We start from the raw sequence: 22590 nt of genomic DNA, 5'->3' as shown, positions 1-22590 counted from the left end.
CACCCCGTACCTACTCCCTCCCAACCGGAACACCCCTCCCCCGGTGCTCTCAGATCCTCGATGTGCTGGGCACTCCTAGCTGTACCACTACGTCTAGGTGTATCCCCAGGATGCCCATTAGAGGTGGAAGCATCCAGCTACTTTCAATGGCCTGTTGCATTCGATGCCCCTGGTGGGCATACTCTGAGAGCTCTGGGACCGGAGCACTTATCGACGGCACATGCACAGCCGACAGGAACTCGGGGGGGAGCTGGTGGCCACCGTCGCCACTCCATGGGACAGGTCCGGGTGGCACTCAGTGCCTCCCCATCCCACTTGGTGCCCTAGGGCCCTGGGATTCACCTTGGGACGGAGGGGCAGCTGCTTCGAGACCCTGCATCATCTGGCTCTGCCAGCCCTGGCGGTTCTCCAATGCCTGCACCATTGTGTTGATCCCCTCGATGATGCTCCTCAGTGACTGAGACATGCTCTGCAGTGCCTCGGCAATGCCCGCATGCGACTGGGACAGGTCCATAGCACCTCGGCCATTCCCATCTGAGAGCAGGACATGTCCTACAGAACCTCATCAAGGTCAGCCTGGTACTGGGTCAGATCCCCCATCGAATCGGACAGTCTGCTGAGACCATCAGCCATGGCCGTTAACGGCTGCACCACGCCTTGGACACCTGCATTAATGGTGCCGATGTCGTGCACCAGGCTCTCTACTGGGGTTGCTACCCTAGCAGTGTTGGCCTCAGTGCCACGCACTGCCGGCGACGTGTTTCACAGCTTCGATTCGAATCCTGCTCGAGTCACTGTCTTTGTGGATTCTGCACGTTCTCCACATGTCTGCGTGGGTTTCTTCCGGGTCCTCTGGTTCCCTCCCAGAGGTCCCGAAAGACATGCTTTTTAGGGGAATTGGACATTGTGAATTCTCCCTCTGTGTACCTGAACAGGCGCCTGAGTGTGGCGTTGTGGGGATTTTCACAGTACATAGAACATACAGTGCAGAAAGAGGCCATTCGGCCCATCGAGTCTGCACCGACCCACTTAAGCTCATTTCCACCCCATCCCCGTAGCCCAATAACCCCTCCTAACCTTTTTGGAGACTAAGGACAATTTATCATGGCCAATCCACCTAACCTGCACGTCTCTGGACTGTGGATTGTGGGAGGAAACCGGAGCACCCAGAGGAAACCCACCCAGACACGGGGAGAACGTGCAGATTCCGCAAAGACAGTGACCCAGCGGGGAATTGAACCTGGGACCCTGGCACTGTGAAGCCACAGTGCTATCCACTTGTGCTACCGTGCTATCCTTCGTTGCAGTGTTAATGTAAGCCAACTTGTGACACTAATAAATATTATTATTATTATTATCCCCTGCGCCCGTAGCCTCTGGGACTCCTCCAAGCAGCTATGGACCTGCTGGACTGTTGCTGACATCTCCCTCTAAATGTCCCAGCCGCTCCCTAACATCTCCATCAGCTCAGGGTAGCCTGTTCCACAGGCTCAGCATCAGCCTGGGACCCAGCTGGGTCCTGGGATCCAACAGACCTCCGACTGCTGTCTCACCTAGGGGTTCCTGCTCCACCTGATGTACATCAGCAGCAGTGTGGTGTTCACCAGATTGTGCCCCAGAAGCCTGATCATTAACATTTCCGACCGAGGTGCATATATCTGCGCTGGTGGAGGGTAGGATGACAGCTATTATGCCTTGATCGTGTCTTCCTTGGGGCTCTCCTCTGAGATGTTCTCCAGGGAGCAGGAGCGGGAAGCCACCCGCGATGGGCCGTCGCCATCGACTGGAGGACCTGTGGAAGAATGGACATATGGTCAGTGGGAGAGATGGGTCAGTCAGTAAGGCAATATCAACTCGTGTTTGACAGGTCCTCTTAGAGGGGCCTGGTGCTTCCGCACCTCTGCGGCGTCCGCCAGCCTCCGCGTTGGTGACTGCTCCGTCCTTGGCCACCCCTATCATCTCCAGGGCACACTCCTCAAAGGCAGTGAGGATCCTTATGTCCGGCACACCACCGCCATTCTGGGACCTCTCTTGGCGATCGTGGGAGAGGTTTTCCTGAGGAGACACAGAGAGGGCATCATTAGCCACACGAATGGTGGGGGTGTGTGTGTGTGTGTGTGTGTGAAGGAAGGATGGCTGGGATTTGAAAGGAGAGGGGAAGTGGAGAGAGGGTTGGGGTCACATGGAGAGTTGGGGGGGGTGAATGCTCGCATGGGGGCAGAAACGTCTTGGGCGGGGTTGGGCGTTAGTGTCTACTCACTTGTGCTGCCCGGTGTAGATCGTTGACCTTTTTCTGGCACTGGAGATCAGTCCTCCTGGTCACACTCCTGGTGCTCACAGCTGCTGCCACCTCATCCCAAACAGAACTGGCTGCCCTATGGCTCACCCTCCGGGACACTCGGGGGAACAGGACATCCCTCCTGGCCTCCACTGTGCCCAGGGGCCTCCCCAGATCTGCACCCCGAATCTAGGGCCGGTCTCCTGGACGCCATCGTTGCGATCTGGCTGAAGTTGGCTGAGCAAGTGATGCTTGGCCTTGTTTGCGGGAGGCTGGCGAGCGTGGTGCCGACGAATAGGCTGGTGAGCCTTCGTTTGCGGCCCGAAGCCCGTGGGGCCTCGTTAAGTGGACCAATTAATATTGAATAATGTTGCCGGCCTCACTGAGCTGCTCGCTACAACACTTAGAAAACTTTCTGGAGAATCGTGCCCATAGAATTTCTTTTAGCTCTGGGAGCTGAACTCAGAGATCGGACCGCCATTTTTGTGGGCCAGCACTGATCGGCGCCCAGCTGCAGCCTCCCTGGGAAGGCCGGAAAATCATGGGAAGCTGGTGGATATAGGGTGAGTAGGCCTTAAGTATTTTTTTGACCTATTTCTGACAGTGTTGTTTGGTCGTGCCCTTTTGGGAGGAGTTCTGAATCCGATGCTGCGCAGGCTGCCAGGAAACCCGTGAGACGGCTCTCTCAAGGTTCTCCGCCGTGTTGTGCTCTCTCTCTCTCTCTCTCTCTCTCTCGAGCAAAACGAGGCCAGAGAATCGTGCCCCATGTGTAAAACTGAGGAACAATTTAACTTAAACAAGTCCAAAGATGTGCTAGAATTGGATATGCTAAATTAGCCCTGTGTCCAAAGATGCGGAGGCTGTATGGTGGCACAGTGGTTAGCCCTGCTGCCTCATAGAATCCTCACAGTGCACGAGACCATTTGGCCCATCGGGTCTGCACCGACCCTCCAAAAGAATATCCTACCTAAACCCATACCCCCACCATGTCACCATAGCCCAGCAACCCCATCTAACCTTTTGGACACTTAGGGGCAATTTCACATGGACAATCCACCTAACCTGCAAGTTTGCACTGTGGAAGGAAACTGTGGTACCCAGAGGAAACCCACGCAGACACAGGCAGAAAGTGCAACTTCACACTGTCACCCAAGGTTGGGATTGAACCCAGGTCCCTGGTGCATCGTTTCATGTGTTTGGAGTCTGCACATTCTCCCTGCGTCTGCGTGGGTTTCCTCCCACAGTGCAAACGTACAGGCTAGCTGGATTGGCTGTGCTCAATTGTCCCTTGGTGTCCAAAAGGTTAGGTGGGGTTAGTGGGTTACCAGAATTAGGGGGGTGGGGGCGTGGGCTTAAGTAGAGTGCTCTTTTCCAAGGCTCGATGGGCTGAATGGCCTCCCTCTGCTCCTGTGGCATCTGCAAAGCCAGGGGTGAAATAAGGGCGTAATCGAACACGACAATCCCAAAACAATGGACACTGAAGCTCTCCGCATCGTGGAGTCGGCCTGTGCCAACATTGACAGCAGCTGTTAACCGCCCTTACCTGAGGCGACAGAGAGAGAACCGCCTCCTTTGCTTCGGGCGGCGGCCCTGGGCGGCGCGGGGGACTGTGGGAATTGTAGTCCGTGGGCCAGGCCGCGGGCGGCGGCCCTGGGCGGGGTGCACGCGGGGGACTGCGGGAGTTATAGTCCTTGGGCCGGGCCGCGGCGCGCGTGGGAGTGCGGGAGTTGTAGTCGCAGACGGCGCCCAGACCACAACCCCCGAGAGGCCTTGCGCCACTCGGCCAGGGAGGAGCATGCGCACTCGGCCGGAGCGGGGGGGGGGGCCGGTTGCTAGGCGACGGCGGCCGCCATCATCCCGGGCATCGCCGAGGAGGCAGATTCAAACCAGCGAAAGAGAGGAGCTCGCGCGTGAATGAAAACAAAAACAAACCGATGCGGACAGCCCGAAGGATTGAGGGTGGGAATTGTCAAAGAGAGCGATAAAGAAAAGGTGGGTGAAGAGGTTGTTTGGTGACAGCGTCCCGCAGGCCGCCCCGCCTCAGCCCTGGCGGCGTCCCAGCCAGAGAGCCGCCTCACTCCCTGCCGATTAATCAGTGACTTTTAAATCAGATATCACAGCCCGCCAGCCAGCACTGCACTGCCGGCGGGGAAATGGCTGTGCAATCGGCCAGCGAGGACAGCGGCGTCCGCCTGCACTTTGGGCAGCACCGTGCGGCTGGAAGCAGGGGAGCGGAGCGGCCGCCGCCCACCCTCCAGACAGCTTTCCAGCAGTTCAGGAGCAGACGCCAGGTAGGCGCATTTTGTTGGTGGGGGGCAATAACCAGCCGAATCAGCAAGTTTATTGGGGTTATTTGTGTTTTGCTCCTTTGGCCGCTGCTGACAGTGCCAACCAGGGTGGGTGGGGCACAGCCGGCCAAGTGGAATGATCTTTGCCTTCCTCTCTGTACAATCTTTTGGAGGGCTTTTTTTCCTTTACCTGCTTGGGACGGGGATTGTCTGCATTAAATCTGGGCAAAAGACCTGGAACGAATGCTGGACGTACCCAACAGGTATGTTGGGCAGCATGGTGGTTAGCATAAATGCTTCACAGCTCCAGGGTCCCAGGTTCGGTTCCCGGCTGGGTCACTGTCTGTGCGGAGTCTGCACATCCTCCCCGTGTGTGTGTGGGTTTCCTCCGGGTGCTCCGGTTTCCTCCCACAGTCCAAAGATGTGCGGGTTAGGTGGATTGGCCATGCTAAATTGCCCGCAGTGTCCTAAAAAGTAAGGTTAAGGGGGGGTTGTTGGGTTACGGGTATAGGGTGGATACGTGGGTTTGAGTAGGGTGATCATTGCTTGGCACAACATCGAGGGCCGAAGGGCCTGTTCTGTGCTGTACTGTTCTATGTTCTATGTATGTGAAGGGAAGAGTCAGAGTCTACCAAGGGGGAGTGTGATATTATCCAAGTGTGCATTTCCACAGCACTGGCAGCTTTTCCTTCATATCATTTAAAAAATGTTTGAACCTTTTTCTCAAGTGGCTTGCAGACACAAGTGCTCAAACACACCCATGCAGTGACTGATCCAAACCCATAACAAGAATTTTATGCCACGTTCAACTCTTTTTAAGGGTATTGTCAATTACTTACCTCTAAAGTCTTCACCTACTTAAAATAAATTAAAACACCCCGAACATTGTGGTCAGAAAATCATTTGCCTCAACAACAGGTTTGAGGGCAGCACGGTGGCGCAGTGGGTTAGCCCTGCAGTCTCACGGCGCCGAGGTCCCAGGCTTGATCCCGGCTCTGGGTCACTGTCTGTGTGGAGTTTGCACATTCTTCCCGTGTTTGCGTGGGTAGGTGGATTGGACATGCTAAATTGCCCATTAATTGGGAAAAAAATGAATTGGATACTCTAAATTTATAAAACAGTAGCAACAAGTTTGACCCTAGCACACTGCTTGAAAACAGCACCACTTTTCTCCAGCTTGTGCTCAGATCATTGTGAGAGGAAATGTGGTTCTGATTCAGTATTATTGTGCACACGGGGCTGAGGAAGAAATTGGAGACAGTTGCAACTGCAGGGGGATCTAAATATTTCAGGAGTGTTATGGGCACTTACAGGAAGCATAGTCTCATAGGTGCAACATTTAACATCAAACATTAGATTAATCTTTATGTACAGACATATATGCATTATTTCAAGACACCTCAGCAATAGTAATACATGAGCTACTGGTCTTGTGATCATGCCTAAGGTACCGTAAACAAGCAAGTAATAGCTCACTAATTACGAAGTGTTGCTTTTAAGAAATCAGTTTTTAAAAAAAATAATTTTTATTCTCCTTTTTCACATTTTTCTCCCAAAGTTACACCCACCAACAATAAACAATAATCAGTAACAAATATGTCAATCCCCATATCGATAACAACGATCCCATCCTCCCACCAAACCCCAAACATTAGCCGCATGTTCACATAAACAAATGACAAAAAGGAATCAAGAATCACCCATAGTCACCATTAACGCACATCGCCCTCCCTCCCACCCACCCCCCCAACTAATGTTCGATGTTATCCAGTTCTTGAAAGTGCATAATGAATAATGCCCATGAATTGTAGAACCCCTCTATCCTTCCCCTCAGTTCAAACTTAACCTTCTCAAGAATCAAGAATTCCAACAGGTCCCCCTGTGGCACGCCAGGGCACAGGGTGGGGTGTTTGCTTTCCAACCCATCAGGATCCACCTTCGGGCGATCAACGAGGCGAAGGCTACAACATCTGCCTCTGAACCTGTTTCCAACTCTGGCTGGTCTGACACCCCAAATATGGCCTCCTGGGGGCCCGGGTCCAGTTTCACGTGCACCACTTTAGAAATTACACTAAAAACCTCCTTTCAGTAATCCTCTAGCTTTGGACAGGGACAAAACATATGAACATGATTAGTGCCGCCCCCCCCCACTCCTTCAAAGAATCGGCTCATTCTCGCCCTCATGACGTGTGCTCTCTATACCACCTTCAGCTGTATCAGCCTTTAAAAATTCATTTAAAGGGATGTGGGCATCGCTGGCTAGGCCAGCATTTATTACCCATCCCTAATTGCCATTGAGAAGTTGGTGGTGAACATGCCATTGAGAAGTTGAACTGCTGCAGTCCCTGTGGTGTTGGTACATCCACAGTGCAGTTAGGGAGGGAGTTCCAGGATTTTGACCCAGCGACAGTGAAGGAATGACAATATTTTTCAAAGTCAGGATGGTGAGTGGCTTGGAGGAGAATTTCCAGGTAGCGGTATTTCCATGTATCTGCTGCCATTGTCTTTCTAGAAGTTTGTTATCATGGGTTTGGAAGGTCCTGCCTAAGGAGCAAAATATTCACAAATATTGCTGCATAAACTCCTGAAAGTGAATTTGGAAGATGTTGGATACAAGGGAAGATTCATATTGAGATATTACTTTTACAAAAGCAAAATACTGCAGATGCTAGAAATCTGAAATACAAACAGAAAATTATGGAAATATTCAGGTCGGCAAGGTCTGCGGAGATAACATTTCAGATTGATGTTTTAAACAAGTGTAGAGGCAGAATGGTACGAGGACAAAAGGGAAGGATTAGAAGGCAGGAAAATTTAAATGACAAAAGAGATGACGGTGCATGGCCAGAAGGAATGGTAATAGAGCAATATAAACAAAGAATGGGTCAGAGGAGGTGTAAATGGCAATAGCAGAATTATTGGCAAAAGCTGCTTTCTGAAAAAAATGGGAGCAGTCTGTGATTTTAAATAGTTGAACTCCTGAGTACGTAATGTTATAACTGCACTAATCAAAAGATGAATTGCTGCTCCCTAAGCGCCCATTGAATTTCATTAGAACCCTGAAATGGTGAAGGAAGAATGTGGAGTCTGTTGGAGTGGAAAGTGAGGAATAGGAGAACACTACCGTGGTTCTGGGAGGGAGGGGAAGGGATGAGAGCAGAATGGAGACCGATGCGGTCAAGGGCTTGTCAAACACAGTGGAGAGGAATACTCAGTTTAGGAAAAAGGAAAACATATTTACCCATTTGTTTGGAAGTGAAGAGTCGTACACACCCCTGTCTGCATCAATGGTGCTGAGTTGGAGATGGTTGACAGCTTCAAATTCCCAGGTGTAAATGCATTCAACAATCTGTCCTGGTCCACCCATGTCGACACTATGATCAAGAAAGCACAACAGCGCCTATTTTCCCTCAGGAAACCTAGGAAATTCAGCATGTCCACATTGACTCAAATTTTTACAGATGCACCATAGAAAGCATCCTACCGGGCTGCATCACAGCTTGGTATGGCAACTGCTCAGTCCAAAACCGTAAGAAACTACAGAGAGTTGTGAACACAGCCCTTTCCTTCATGTGAAATGCCTCCCATCCATTGACTGTCTACACCTCCCGCTGCCTTGTTAAAGCAGGCAGCATAATCAAAGACCCCTCCCACCTGGGTTATTCTCTCTTCCAATCTCTTCCGTCGGGCAGAGGATAAAAAACACTTGAAGATTCAAAAGCAGCTTCCCACTCCTGTTACCAGACTCCTGAATGACCCTCTTATGGGCTGAACTGATCTTTCCACACATCTTCTCTACTGTGTATCACTACACTCCGTATACTTCACGCGAGGTCTATGTATTTACATTGTGTATTTATCGTATGTCCTATGTTCATACATGGAATGTTCTGTCCAGACTGTATGCAGAACAATACTTTTCACTGTACCTCGGTACACATGACAAATCTAAATCTAAGATGGCATTGTCAGAATAGGTGCAACTGAAAGAATGGAATAGAGTCCTTAAGGAAGTTGAGTGGGAGGAAGAGTAGTCAAGGTAGCTGTGGGCATCAATGTGCTGATGGTAGATATTGGATGACAACCTATATCTGAAATGTAGACAGAGAAGTCGAGGAAGGAAATTGATGAAGATGGTGTATGTGAAGGCAACGGAAGCTTGAGGAACAGCTGCTCATCTTTCATTTAGGTATTTTCCAGGTGGCTGGACTCAACACGTGCTCAAGAATTTCAGACCATAACCATTGCTTCCATGGGCGGGATTGTCCGACCCCCCGCCGGGTCGGAGAATCGCCGGGGGGGGGCAGCGTGAAACCCTCTCCGGCGCCGGTTTTTCGGCGGGGCGGGAATCGCACCACGCCGGTCGGGGGCCGTTGGCAGCGGCCCCCCCAGCAATTCTCTGCTCCGCGATGGGCCGAACAGCCGCCCGTTTTCGGCCAGTCCCACCGGCGTATGTTACACCAGGTCAGTACCGGTGGGATCTGGCTCTGTGGACGGCCTGTGGAATTCTCGGGGGGGGGGGGGGGGGGGGGGGGATCTGACCCGGCGGGGCCCCCACGGTGGCCTGGCCCGAGATCAGGGCCCACGGACCTGCGGGCGGACCTGTGCTGTGAGGGCACTCTTTCCCTCTCTGCCGGCCGCTGTAACAGTCCGCCGGCGCGGAGAAGAAACCCCTGCGCATGCGCTGGGATGATGCCCGTACACGTTGGCGCTCCCACGCATGCGCCAACTTGCACCGTGTGGGAGGCCCTTCGGCGCTGGTTGTCGCGGCGCCAGCCTAGACACTGAAGGTGCTGAGGATTCCGCACCTTCCGGACGGCCCGACGCAGGAGTGGTTCATGCCACCCTCGGCACCGGTATGGCCCGCCCCGCCGGATTGCGGAGAATCCCGCACCATTTCTTTAGACAGTAACTTTTGGTAATGAATGTACCTTTGCCGTTTACACCTCCTTTAGATTTATCTTTTGTTTCTTTCATTTGACCAATTAACATACCTTTTTGCCGACTTCCGGTTGCGGCTATGACTAGCTAAGCCGCACATTTGGAAGCTCCTGCAACAAAGGTGTTTTTGGGCCAATTGGAGGGCCCCAACGGCGCTGAAAAAACGAATCCCGGTGGGGGAAGGTCCCCTGAGGAGAACTAGACCGATTTTATGGTCGGTACCCGGAGTGGAGCGGCAAGAAAAACGGCAGCAGCTCCCCAAAAAAAGCGGGGGAAGAAAATCAAAATGGCGGCCGGCGGTGCACCGGAGGAGTGGAAGAAATGGGCGGAGGAGCAGCAGGCCGCTCTCCTCCGTTTTTTCACGGAGATGAAAGTGGAACTCTTAGAGTCCATGAACGCGACGGCCACCAGGTTGGTGGGAGCCCAGGCGATCCAAGAGGCGTCGATTAAAGATCTGCAGCAGGAGATGGCCGCGAGGGAGGAGGAGGCCACAGTCATCGGGGCAAAGGTGGAGGCGCACGAGGCACTCCACATGAAGTGGCAGAGCCGCTTCGAGGAGCTGGACACTCGGATGAGGAGGAAAAATTTGAGGATCCTGGGCCTGGAAGAAGGCCTGGAGGGGTCGGATCTCCCGGGATATGTGGCGGAGATGTTGAGCTCCCTGATGGGGGAAGGGGCCGGTCCGGCGCCCCTGGAATTGGAAGAGGCATACCGGGTCATGGCCAGGAGGCCTAGGGCAAACGAGCCCCCGAGGGTGGTGCTGGTGCGGTTCCAGCGGCTAAGTGATCGAGAGAAAGTCCTGAGGTGGGCTAAAAGGGAGAAAAGCAGCAAGTGGCAGAACTCGACGGTAAGGGTGTACCAGGACTGGAGTGCGGAGGTGGCAAAGCGGCGGGCCCGGTACAACCGGACAAAGGCGGTGCTACACGCGAAAAAGATCAAATTTGGAATGTTGCAACCGGCGCGCTTGTGGGTCACCTACAAGGACCAACATCATTATTTTGAGTCCCCAGAGGAGGCCTGGACCTTTGTACAAGAGGAAAAGTTGGACACGAACTAAAACCTGGGAGCACCGGCGGTCGTAGCCGCCGGGGGACTCTTGATTGTGCAAGTGGCCCTTTTCTTTTTCAGGCCAGGTCGGAACTGGGTAACAGTTTCGTGGAGTGTTTGGGGTGTTTTTTCTCGAACGGTTGACTTTTCTGAATATTTTGAAGGTTTCGAGTTGTTGGGTGTTTCTGTATATTTGTACTGTTGAAATCTCTATTGTGGGTCGTTGGCTTCTTATGGGGTGTTTTTTCCCGTTTCCAATTTCCCTTAGTTATTTACCCCTCTTACCCTTTTTCTTTGGGTGCTTGGGGGGGTTTTTTGGTTCTTTTTTTTCTTTTCGGGTTATGGTTATCTGCGGTTATTTATACTGTTTGATGGAGGGTGATGGTTGGGCACGCGGTTAGTTGATAGTTAGTTAATTATTTTGTTATTTAAGTATGTAGTTAAGTATTTATGTATTTAGTTGCCATTGGGTATTTGTATTTATATCGTTAAGTTGGGGAGACGGGACGGGGGGGAGCGGGTTGATTATGCGGGTCTTTCTCGGGGGTTTTAAGGGGATCTTTCACGGGCGCAGATGGGGTGAACCGGGAGGAGTCGGAATGTGGCAGGAGCAGCCGGGTCAGCGGAGACCAGCTGACTCTCGGGAGTACGATGTGGGGTACATCGCGGCTAGGAGGGGTCCTAGCCAGGGGGGGGGGGGGGGGGGGGGGGGAAGGGGGGGGGGGACTGGGGGGGGACACCGGGTTGCTGCTAGAAAGACCAGGGACGAGAAGGGGAGAGCCGGGGGGGTGGGGGGGGGGGGGCCATCGCTATGGGAAGCGGGTCAGAAAAGAAGGGATGACCCGGGGCGAGCAAGGGACAAGACATGGCTAATCGACAGGGAGTAGGGACGGGTCGCTCTGCGACCCGATTGATCACGTGGAACGTAAGGGGGCTGAATGGGCCGGTCAAAAGATCAAGGGTCTTCTCACACCTGAAGGGACTGAAGGCTGATGTAGCAATGCTGCAGGAGACTCATTTGAGGGTAGCAGATCAGGTCCGCCTGAGAAGGGGGTGGGTGGGACAGGTGTTCCACTCAGGCTTGGATATCAAGAACCGGGGGGGTGGCGATTTTGGTGGGAAAGAGAGTGTCGTTTGTGGCGGCAGAGGTGGTGGCAGACAAGGAGGGCAGGTACGTGATGGTGAGGGGTAGGCTGCAGGGAGAGAGTGTGGTACTGGTAAATGTGTATGCCCCGAACTGGGACGACGCGGGTTTTATGAGGCGCCTGCTGGGCCTCATCCCGGGACTGGAGGCAGGGGGCCTGATCATGGGAGGGGACTTTAATACGGTGTTAGACCCTGGGCTGGATAGATCGAGTTCCAGGACGAATAGGAGGCCGGCAGCGGCAGAGGTGTTAAGGGGGTTCATGGAGCAGATGGGAGGGGTAGACCCATGGAGATTTGGTAGGCCTAGGGCGAGGGAGTATTCTTTTTTCTCCCACGTCCACAGAGTGTACTCTAGGATCGATTTTTTCGTATTGAACAGGGGGCTGATACCGAGAGTGCAGGACACGGAGTACTCGGCCATTGCGATATCGGACCATGCACCACATTGGGTGGACGTGGACATGGGGGAGGCGCGGGACCAACGCCCGTTGTGGCGCCTGGATGTAGGGCTGTTGGCGGACGAAGAGGTGTGCAGAAGGGTGAGAACGGGCATTGAGAACTATCTGGGTACGAATGACACAGGTGAGGTGCAGGTGGGGACGGTCTGGGAGGCCTTGAAAGCAGTGATTAGAGGAGAGCTGATCTCCATAAGGGCACACAGAGAGAGGAAGGAGAGGCAGGAAAGGGAGAGGCTGGTGGGGGAGCTCCTAGAAGTAGATAGGAAATATGCGGCGGCGCCAGAGGAGGGGCTATTAAGGGAGCGGCGTAGCTTGCAGGCCAGGTTCGACCTACTGACCACTAGGAAGGCGGAAATGCAGTGGAGAAGGGCGCAGGGTGCGGCGTATGAGTACGGGGAAAAGGCGAGCAGGATGCTGGCACACCAGCTTCGTAAGCGAGATGCAGCCAGAGAGATTGGGGGAGTGAGAGAGAGGGGTGGGGATGTAGTGCAGAAGGGGCAAGAGGTGAATAGGGTCTTTAGGGACTTCTATAGGGAATTGTATAGGTCTGAACCGCCGAAGAGGAGAGGGGGAATGAAGAACTTTCTCGACAAATTGGGGTTCCCAAAGGTACAGGAGGAGCTGGTGGAAGGGTTGGGGGCGCCGATAGAGCTGCAGGAGCTAATTAAAGGGATAGGCCAGATGCAGGCGGGGAAGGCGCCGGGGCCGGATGGGTTCCCGGTGGAGTTTTACAGGAAATTTGTGGACTTGGTGGGTCCAGTGCTGGTGCGAGCCTTCAATGAGGCGCGCGAGGGGGGGGTTCTGCCTCCAACAATGTCGCAGGCCCTGATCTCCTTGATTTTGAAGCGGGACAAGGACCCGGTCCAGTGCGGGTCCTACAGGCCTATCTCCCTCTTAAATGTAGATGCCAAGCTGTTAGCAAAGGTCCTGGCAACCAGGATAGAGGACTGTGTGCCAGGGGTAGTCCATGAAGACCAGACGGGGTTCGTGAAGGGACGCCAACTTAACACAAATGTTCGGAGATTGTTAAATGTGATTATGATGCCAGCAGTGGAAGGGGAGGCGGAGATAGTGGTAGCGCTGGACGCGGAGAAGGCATTTGACAGGGTGGAGTGGGAATGCTTGTGGGAGACGTTGGAAAGGTTTGGGTTTGGGGAGGGATTTATCAAGTGGGTAAAACTGCTCTATTCAGCTCCGATGGCAAGTGTGGTAACAAACGGGAGGAGGTCAGAATATTTTGGGCTGCATCGAGGTACTAGGCAGGGATGTCCCCTATCTCCCTTACTCTTTGCATTAGCGATTGAGCCGTTGGCGATGGCACTGAGGGGTTCAGGGGGTGGAGAGGACTGACAAGGGGAGGGGAGGAACATCGGGTCTCGCTCTATGCGGATGATTTGTTGTTGTATGTGGCAGACCCGGAGGGGGGAATGCCGGAGGTAATGGGGATACTAGCGGAGTTCGGGGACTTTTCGGGATATAAATTAAATCTGGGGAAAAGTGAGGTCTTTGTAATACACCCGGGAGACCAAGGGGAGGGAATTGGGAGGCTCCCCTTCAAAAGAGCAGTTAAAAGTTTTAGGTATTTGGGGGTGCAGGTGGCAAAGAACTGGGGGACCCTACACAAGTTGAACTTTTCCAGACTGGTGGAGCAGATGGAGGAGGAGTTTAAGAGGTGGGACATGGTGCCGCTGTCGCTAGCAGGGAGGGTGCAGTCAGTTAAAATGACGGTCCTCCCGAGGTTCTTGTTTCTGTTTCAGTGTCTGCCCATCTTCCTCCCCAGGGCCTTTTTCAAGAAGGTAACGAGTAGTATCATGGGGTATGTGTGGGCACATGGCACCCCGAGAGTTAGAAGGGTCTTTTTGGAGCGGAGTAGGGATAGTGGAGGGCTGGCGTTACCCAACCTTTCCGGATATTACTGGGCGGCAAATGCATCGATGGTACGAAAGTGGATGATGGAAGGGGAGGGGGCAGCCTGGAAGCGCATGGAGAGGGCGTCCTGCGGCAACATAAGCTTAGGGGCACTGGTAACGGCACCATGGCCGCTCCCTCCCACGAGGTATACCACGAGCCCGGTGGTGGCGGCCACCCTCAAGATCTGGGGGCAGTGGAGGCGACACAGGGGGGAAGTGGGAGGTCTGATAGGGGCACCACTAAGAGGGAACCACAGATTTGCGCCGGGAAACACAGGAGGGGGATTCCAGAGCTGGCAGAGGGCGGGTATTAGACAACTGAGGGACTTGTTTATAGAGGGGAGGTTTGCGAGCCTGGGAGAGCTGGAGGAGAAATTTGGGCTCCCCCCGGGGAACACGTTCAGGTACCTCCAAGTGAAGGCATTTGCCAGACGACAGGTAGCGGGGTTCCCCGCGCTCCCCGACAGGGGGGTGAGTGATAGGGTGCTATCAGGGGTCTGGGTCGGGGAGGGGAAGATCTCGGACATCTATAAGATTATGCAGGAGGTGGAGGAGGTACCAGTAGAGGAGCTGAAAGATAAGTGGGAGTTAGAGCTGGGGGAACAGATAGAGGACGGGACATGGGCAGACGCCCTGGAGAGGGTTAACTCGTCGTCGTCATGTGCGCGACTAAGTCTCATTCAATTTAAGGTACTGCATAGAGCCCACATGACGGGGACAAGGATGAGTCGGTTTTTCGGGGGTGAAGACAGGTGTATTAGATGTTCGGGAAGCCCTGCGAATCATGCACATATGTTTTGGGCATGTCCGGCACTGGAGGAGTTCTGGAAGGGGGTGGCAGGGACGGTGTCGAGAGTGGTGGGGTCCAGGGTCAAGCCAGGATGGGGACTTGCGATCTTCGGGGTTGGGGTGGAACCGGGGGTACAGGAGGCGAGGGAGGCTGGAATATTAGCCTTTGCGTCCTTGGTGGCTCGGAGGAGGATCCTGATTCAGTGGAGGGACGAAAGGCCTCCGAGTGTTAACACCTGGTTAAACGACATGGCAAACTTCATCCAATTGGAAAGGATCAAATTCGCCCTGAGAGGGTCGGTGCAGGGGTTTTCCAGGCGATGGCAACCCTTCCTAGACCTCTTGGATCAGAGATAGAAACTGAGGCCATGACAGCAGCAACCCGGGAGGGGAGGGGAGGGCGGGAGGGGGGGAGGGGGGGGGGGAGGGGGGAAAACGACGAAGGAAGTACGGTAGCGGCGGTGGCACGGGCAAGGCCTGCCCGAGGACGCTGCTAGAAATGATAAGTTGGTCTGACTGTCGGTTCGCCGGCGGGGGGGGGGGGGATGCGCGGGTAGGGGGGGGGGGGGGATTCTTTTTCTTTTTCTTGTTAAGTAGGGGGGTTTGACTTTGTTTTGTTATAATTTAAATGTAAATGTAGGGGGGGTTAAAATGTTTGTATTTTGAAAAATTCAATAAAAATTATTTTAAAAAAAAAAAAAAAACATACCTTTTTGCCCTTTCGTCATTTTATCCTCTCCTGCCTTCCACCCATCACAGACCTTCCCTTTTGTTCTTTCCTCTCCTCTCCGAGCCCTGCTTCTGTACTTGCTTAAAGCCTGTTACATCACTTATCCTTTGCCAGCTCTGATGGAAGGTCATCAATCTGAACTGCTAACTTTGTTTCTCTCTTCGCAGATGCTGCCTAACCTGAACACTTCCAGCATTTTCTGTCATATGTTACTTTAACGTTTGAGCAATATAATGACGTGGATTACCAAGGATAATGAATTTTTGTGCCGTTCACCAATAAACAATAACCAAATAAACCCCTTGTTCAGTGAGGAAACATGTCAACTGACTATAAGTGAACTGACTGCTGTTCATGGAATCATATTGTAGTTGAAGACATAAATCATAATGTGCTGCTATTAATAAAAAAGGTATATTTACTATACTACCTTTGCTGTACCCTATATTTCCCACTATTCCATTGCTCACCTAGCAAATAACTGTGCTACATGTCTCAGTCTTACAATAAATGGGAAAATAATATTTCTCACCCCAGTTATAATTTTCTGTTTCTGGTCCTGATTTTATATATGGCAGAGTATACATTGCGGAGAGTTTTCAGAAATTATTTTGTTTTTTTCCCCCCTTTTTAAATGCAGCGATTCCCTTCAGCCAATCTCCTTGGCAGATGCTTCCCTGAATCAATTTAATTATTTTGTTTCATCTCCTTTTATTTCACCTTCATATTGATTGTTCTAGGACTCAGCACTAAGCTAATGCAATTGAGTGAATCCTGTTTGCTTTTACAATGATGCCTTGGCTGCTATTACCCACCTCTGACGCATTTCTTTTATGGTTCTATGCTAATTGTTTGCATCTGTATCTTGCACTAATTTGTATTTGCATAATTTAGAATTTCAGGAATACGTAAAAGTTTCATTACTATATAATAATATATAATAATACATTTATTGGATAGCGTTCAGGTTCTAATATCTTCACTCTAGTCATTGTGGATGATTCCTGTGGATCGAGATTAAATACACTCAGTTAAATTGAGTGTCAGGTTTGCCAGTTTTGAAATATCATTTACTTACTTCAACCATTTCTGTCTGTAGCTGAATCTTTCTCAGTTATTAATTCAATCTATGGGTCCAACAGGCATACCGCTCAATTCTACCCTCAGTTTATGATGCCATCTGACCCCTCAAACTCCACTGTTTTGCAATGCAAACATGTTTGGTAAGTTCAATTAAACCTGCAATGATTAGTCATCTTGTGGACATAGCAACATATCAGAAGAATGATAGAAGCTGTTAGCTTCAGTGTGTACCTGCTTCAGCTGGAGTACAACCATATTTGGACAACTAATTTGTTTTTTCATTAGTAGTGTCCACTTTTCAAAGAGGGTGGCACCATTAATGAAAAGGGAGAACTTCAACTGGTAAATCAGTTGAGCAAAAACAGAATAAAACATCACTTTACCCATTCACCTCTTACCTACAACTGAAATAGAACAATGGGTATCCAGGAGTGATGACCAGGGATTTAGATGACAACATAAACCACAAGAATGAGGTACAACAGATTATAACCATCACCTGAACCCAAAATGAATCTGCAATCTCACAACCACAGCTGCAGATTTTTTCAATGAAAAGAAATCTATTTTTATTCAAATTCTTAACATTTTAACATTCAAAACACCTAACATTACAAAGTAATACCATTTACTATATAGTAATACCAACACATAACCCCAAATCCACCCCCTTCCCAGCAGTCAACGGTGACCAATTCCTTGAAATGTGGTATAAACAAGCTCCAGCTCCCGTGGAACCCCTCACTCACCCCCTCCATGCGAATTCCACCTTTTTCATGTGCAAGAACTCCATTAAATCCCCCAGCCACACCGAGGCACAAGGTGGGGAGATTGACCTCCCCCACCCCAACAGGACCTGCTTGCGAGCGATCGATGAAGTGAAGCTAAAGCATCTGCCCCTCACTCCTGTCTGCATCACCAGCAAGTCAGACACCCGACTATGGCTCCCAGGAGACTAGACTCCAAATCCACATGCAAGACTGCTGACATTATGCTGAAGAACAACCTCCAAACTTTCTCCAATTTCGAGCAGAACCAAAACATATGTACGTGATTAGCTGGCCCCCTCCCAAACTGCTCACAAATATCATCTTCCACCCACTCAAACTTCAACTTCGTCAGGTGAGCTCTGTGCACTACCTTTAGTTGAATAAGCGCCAGCCGAGCGCACGAGGTTGAGGTATTCACCCTCCGCAGCACCTCACACCACAGCCCCTCCTTCAGCACCATCCCCAGCTCCTCCTCCCACTTGGTCTTAATCTTTTTCATTTATGATATATAGATCTTCCTTGGTATTATCCACAGATAGATAGTTTTGGATCTTAAGCATGATTATGGTGTTTAGCTGTTTGCCTGACCTCTGCTTTTGAGCACGTTGCTTTAAATAGCTAAATCTATTACTTATAAACTGCTGAGGTTAATCATGGGCATTTGTAACTTTGGAAATTTCAGACTGAGTTAATGACTAGCTTACTTGTTTTTATAAATGGTTTGTAATAAAGAGGCTTTCTGAAGTTTCGTAGAGATGTACTGGACAAGAAACTGCTTTGTAGAAAGATTTCTTTCCACTTTGGATCTTTATTTGCAACAGTTCGAATGCCGTATGTAATTTCATACGTGGTGAGATTCACTAGAATAATTAACCATTACAATTTTAGTATTGCTGAAAAAAGAGACATGTTGTCGAAGCTTTTTCATCTTGTACATAACATGACAGTTGACAAGTCAAGGGGACAACAATTTATGCTGCATGATGAAAGGGTGCTGATTGGTTTGCGAGTGGCCTTTGATTGGTAGAGGCATTACCATGGAAATTGCACCAGGGAACAGTTAGCTGTCAAGCTTTTGTTCAAATTCAAACCCAGCAGGTCCTCTCTGATTGGTCAAGGATTTGCCATGGGGAATAACCTAGGGAATGGCTGCCCTCCCAAATTTTTGTTCGGTTGCAAAAAAGTATAATGCATGACATGCTCCTTCTGTCCGCAAAGGCCAGGGCCCTGTGTGTGAATATATGTAGCTTCTCATGTAAGTGATACATTGGTGAATTGTCTCACAATGTCAAATGAGCAGATGTACATAGCATTGCCATCAATATAAAAGTCCTGGATGCAAAGTCTTTGCAAAGGTAAAGAATCCTTCGCTGTATGTCAAAAACCTGCTCGGAACTGGTTGTTGAAATTTGGCCAATTCATTTTGTGCAGAACTAGTCATAGGTAAAGGGACGTCACTTTTGTGTGTCTTGGGAAACCCATACATATGTGGACGCAGTGGTTCTGCACTACCAAATGACTAATCACAGTTTTAGAGAGGTGACCATCTCTGTAATTGCTCCTGGGAAGGGGCCTTTGTACATACGGTTTAGGGGCAGTGCGGTAGTGGTTAGCACTGCTCCATCACAGCGCCAGGGTCCCAGGTTCAATTCCTGGCTTGGGTCACTGTCTGTCTGAGTCTGCACGTTCTCCCCGTATCTGCATGGGTTTCCTCTGGTGCTCGGGTTTTCCTCCCACAGTCAAAAGATATGAAATGAAATGAAAATGAAAATCGCTTATTGTCACAAGTAGGCTTCAAATGAAGTTACTGTGAAAAGCCCCTAGTAGCCACATTCTGGCACCTGTTCGGGGAGGCTGGTACGGGAATTGAACCGTGCTGCTGGCCTGCCTTGGTCTGCTTTAAAAGCCAGCTCTTTAGCCCTGTGCTAAACCAGCCCCTGGTTGTGCAGGTGAAGTGGATTGGCATGCTAAATTGCCCGTGTCCAAAAAGGTTAGGTGGGGTTACGGGAATAGGGTGGAGGTGTGGGCTCAAGTGAGGTACTCTTTCCAAGGGCCGGTGCAAACTCAATGGGCCGAATGGCCTCCTTCTGCACTGTAAATTCTCTGATTCTATGATATCTTTGTCACATCCATATACATAATTCCTTTGCTCTCCAGCCCAGGCACCCATCATCCATACTGTAAATTTCTATTAAACCAAAACTATACTCCCTATCATGTCTCATGCTAGCTTTGTGCTAGATATGACTCCAATCAGTGGACAGCATTTCCGCCGATTCCTATTGACTTCAGCATTCCCCGGGATCCCTGATGCAGCACTCAGTCAAATGTAGTCTTTATGTCAAGGTCAGTCACTCACACCTCGCTTCTGCCACTGCTCTCCTGTCCATTGTCAGTTCTTTTTATGAAGAATGTCCTCACCTGAGGAAGGAGCAGTGCTCCGAAAGCTAGTGATTCAAAACACACCTGTTGGACTTTAACCTGGTGTTGTAAGACTTCTTACTGTGCTCACCCCAGTCCAACGCCGGTATCTCCACATCAAGTTCTTTTTAAAGCTGAGTTTTGGAATTATCACAGGTGTTACAGGAGAGATTATGAGAGAAGGTTAAGAGGCATGGAATTATGAGGAGTACAAGAACATTTAGATTAAAAATTTGTTAGAAGGGGAAAAAGCAGTAAGCGTTATGAGCAGTTTACCAGAGTGGTTGTAAGTGGGTCATGATGTCTTTGGCACCACTTCCTGCCTGCAGTATTAGTCTCCACACCAAAGGGTGCACGCTGACAATTTCAAGATGTTCACCATCAACTGGATCAAGCAACACCTTAACTTTCACTATGTTGATTGCTTAGAAAACACCAGACTCTTTGCAATATGCCATCTTTGCTTGGAATGTTTTGTCTGTAAATACTTTAACATTCTTATCTCACATTGTCAAAATGACATAGTGCAATAGTGTGCAATTCTTGGGTATCTTTGGCATATGTGTGTTACATTTTAGAACTAGGTCCTTCTTAATACAGAATACAGGTATTGATATAACCTGTTTCCTGACTTTTCTTTATTCATTCATGGGATGTGTGTGTTGCTGATACAGCCAACGTTCATTGTCCATCCCTAACTGCCCCAGAGAAGGTGGTGGTGAGCTGCCTTCCTGAACCGCTGCAGTCCATGTAGTGCACACATCCACAGTGTTGTTAGGGAGGGAGTCCCAGAATTTTGACCCAGCAACAGTGAAGGCAATATGAAGTCACAGCAATACTGTATAGCTCCCAAGTCAGGGTGGTGAGTGGCTTGGAGCAGAGCCTCCAGTTGGAAGTTAAGCTATTTAAGTTCCTATGACGTACTTTAATATGAGTTTGTTTCATGAATTCTACACTGTTTTACAAATACACCGATTTGTATATTTTATTTTCTGGCTTGTCCTACCTTTTTATTCATCCTAGTTTGATTCCAGGCTTACCAAAGTACTTTTGACCTCGACTCTGGGTCCCAGGTAATTGAATTTAAGTTTCTTCTTACTTCAAATTTCCTCTATTGCTTTGCCCCTCTCTTTATCCATAATCTTCACCCCAATGTCCTGGTATACACCCTTATTCCACCATTCATAGTTCTTACTACAGCCATTTTGCCCTGTCCTCCATAGTTCCTCACTGAGCCTCACTGCCTTGCTATCTCCTGAAGTTGTAAGTTACCTTTGACTGAGCTTTTGCCCTTTCTTATCCCTCAGCCCGCAACCTCCCACCAGTCTTATCGTACACAATGTCCACTTAATATTAACTGCCGTCAAGCAGTGTGAATCATCTGTTTGCAATGAATACAACAAAAATACGCTGTCTCCCCTGCTTGCCCCACTTTATTTGTATATGATTTTCATTCAGACATTTCTGGATATCATAAAGACTCAAGGAGATGATATCAGCTCAGGAAACAGAGATACCACACAGGTGCTCTGCATCACACTGGAATTGTTGGGGCTAAAGGTGATGCAAAAGATGTGGAATATATTTACTTGGCTCGCCCTTACATTTTAGTTCCTGTTTAATGTAAAATGGTAAACATATTGCAGATTATTAAACAACATTTGACAAACTGTTGGCTTAAATACTTTTCCTTCAAGCGGAATTTTGTCCACTTTTCGCTATGCATAGAAGTATGTCTATTAGTAAGTTTCAGATCCGCAATGTTGATTTAATGAACCATAGACTGCAGCACAGTATTTAGAGTTGCCAACAGGACTGAATTGTGGATACAGTATTTTTATTGTTTATTTCATTATAGCATCAAGATTACAAATAAAGTATCAGTTGGATACAAATAGTACATTTAAACATGTGTGTTAAATGTGTCTTCATTTTAAAATGAACTATACACATTTGCTGGACGAAATATTGATTTAATAAGATACGGGTAGGTTTCTTCAGTGAGGATTGTAACCTACATCAATTAGTGCATAAGTTTGTATTTGACATGAAAGGGGTAGTTGAAAAGTTGTATTTACTGCTACTTCAGAATATTTTATTGCCCAAAAATATGTTTCCAGTATTGATGCTTTAATACAAAAACAGAAAATGCTGGAAAATTTCAGCAGGTCTGACAGCATCTGTGGAGAGAGATCAGAGCAAACGTTTCAAGTCTGAATGACTCTTTGCCAGAGTCTTCATCGAGTCATTCAGACTCAAAATGTTAGCTCTGTAATCTCTCCACAGATGCTATCAAACCTGCTGAGATTTTCTGTTTTTGTTTCGGATTCCAGCATCTGCAGTAATTTGCTTTTATCTTGGTGCTTTAATATGTTTGCTTCAAGGCACTATTAATTCTTGACAAAGAGTCTGGATCCAGTACTAAGTATAATGAAAAATTATAAAAGATCTTGAAAACTCTGGCATTCAAATGGAGTGCTTCTGCAATTTCCACTCTCACTTCCTTCAGTATCCTTGGATGCATCACATCGGATCCTGGTACTTTATCAATTTTAAGGAAAGATAACCTTTCTGACACCACCTCCTTCTCAATTGTAAATTCTTCGAGTGTACCAGTTACCATATGTCTCACCTTTGTAAAAACAGACACTAAGTACTTGTTTAAAACCTTCACTATTTCTCCATGTGTAAGTCTCTTTTTAAAAAATAAATTGAGAGTACCCAATTAA

At 49.5% G+C, this 22590-nt stretch overlaps 2 long non-coding RNA genes across 3 annotated transcripts; one reads left to right on the top strand and one right to left on the bottom strand.

The window, feature by feature from the left end:
- Positions 1-1536: 1536 nt before the first annotated feature.
- Positions 1537-3878, bottom strand: LOC119950777. Its single transcript, XR_005457412.1, has 3 exons — positions 3822-3878; positions 1899-2055; positions 1537-1792 (listed from the first exon to the last, which is right to left on the bottom strand). It is a non-coding gene; the product is annotated as an uncharacterized LOC119950777 (long non-coding RNA).
- Positions 3879-4096: 218 nt separating this feature from the next.
- LOC119979458 lies at positions 4097-21720 on the top strand. Of its 2 annotated transcripts, XR_005463727.1 has the most exons (4): positions 4097-4569; positions 15755-15999; positions 16730-16810; positions 20885-21720. It is a non-coding gene; the product is annotated as an uncharacterized LOC119979458 (long non-coding RNA). The 2 variants fall into 2 exon arrangements; XR_005463726.1 differs by lacking the exons at positions 16730-16810; positions 20885-21720 and having other exon boundaries at positions 15755-16130.
- Positions 21721-22590: the final 870 nt, after the last annotated feature.

This window comes from Scyliorhinus canicula, chromosome 16 (genome assembly GCF_902713615.1).
Source record: "Scyliorhinus canicula chromosome 16, sScyCan1.1, whole genome shotgun sequence".
NCBI classification, from domain to species: Eukaryota; Metazoa; Chordata; class Chondrichthyes; order Carcharhiniformes; family Scyliorhinidae; genus Scyliorhinus; species Scyliorhinus canicula.
The sequence above is the reverse complement of the archived record's forward strand: the minus strand, read 5'-3'. Positions and strand labels throughout refer to the sequence as shown.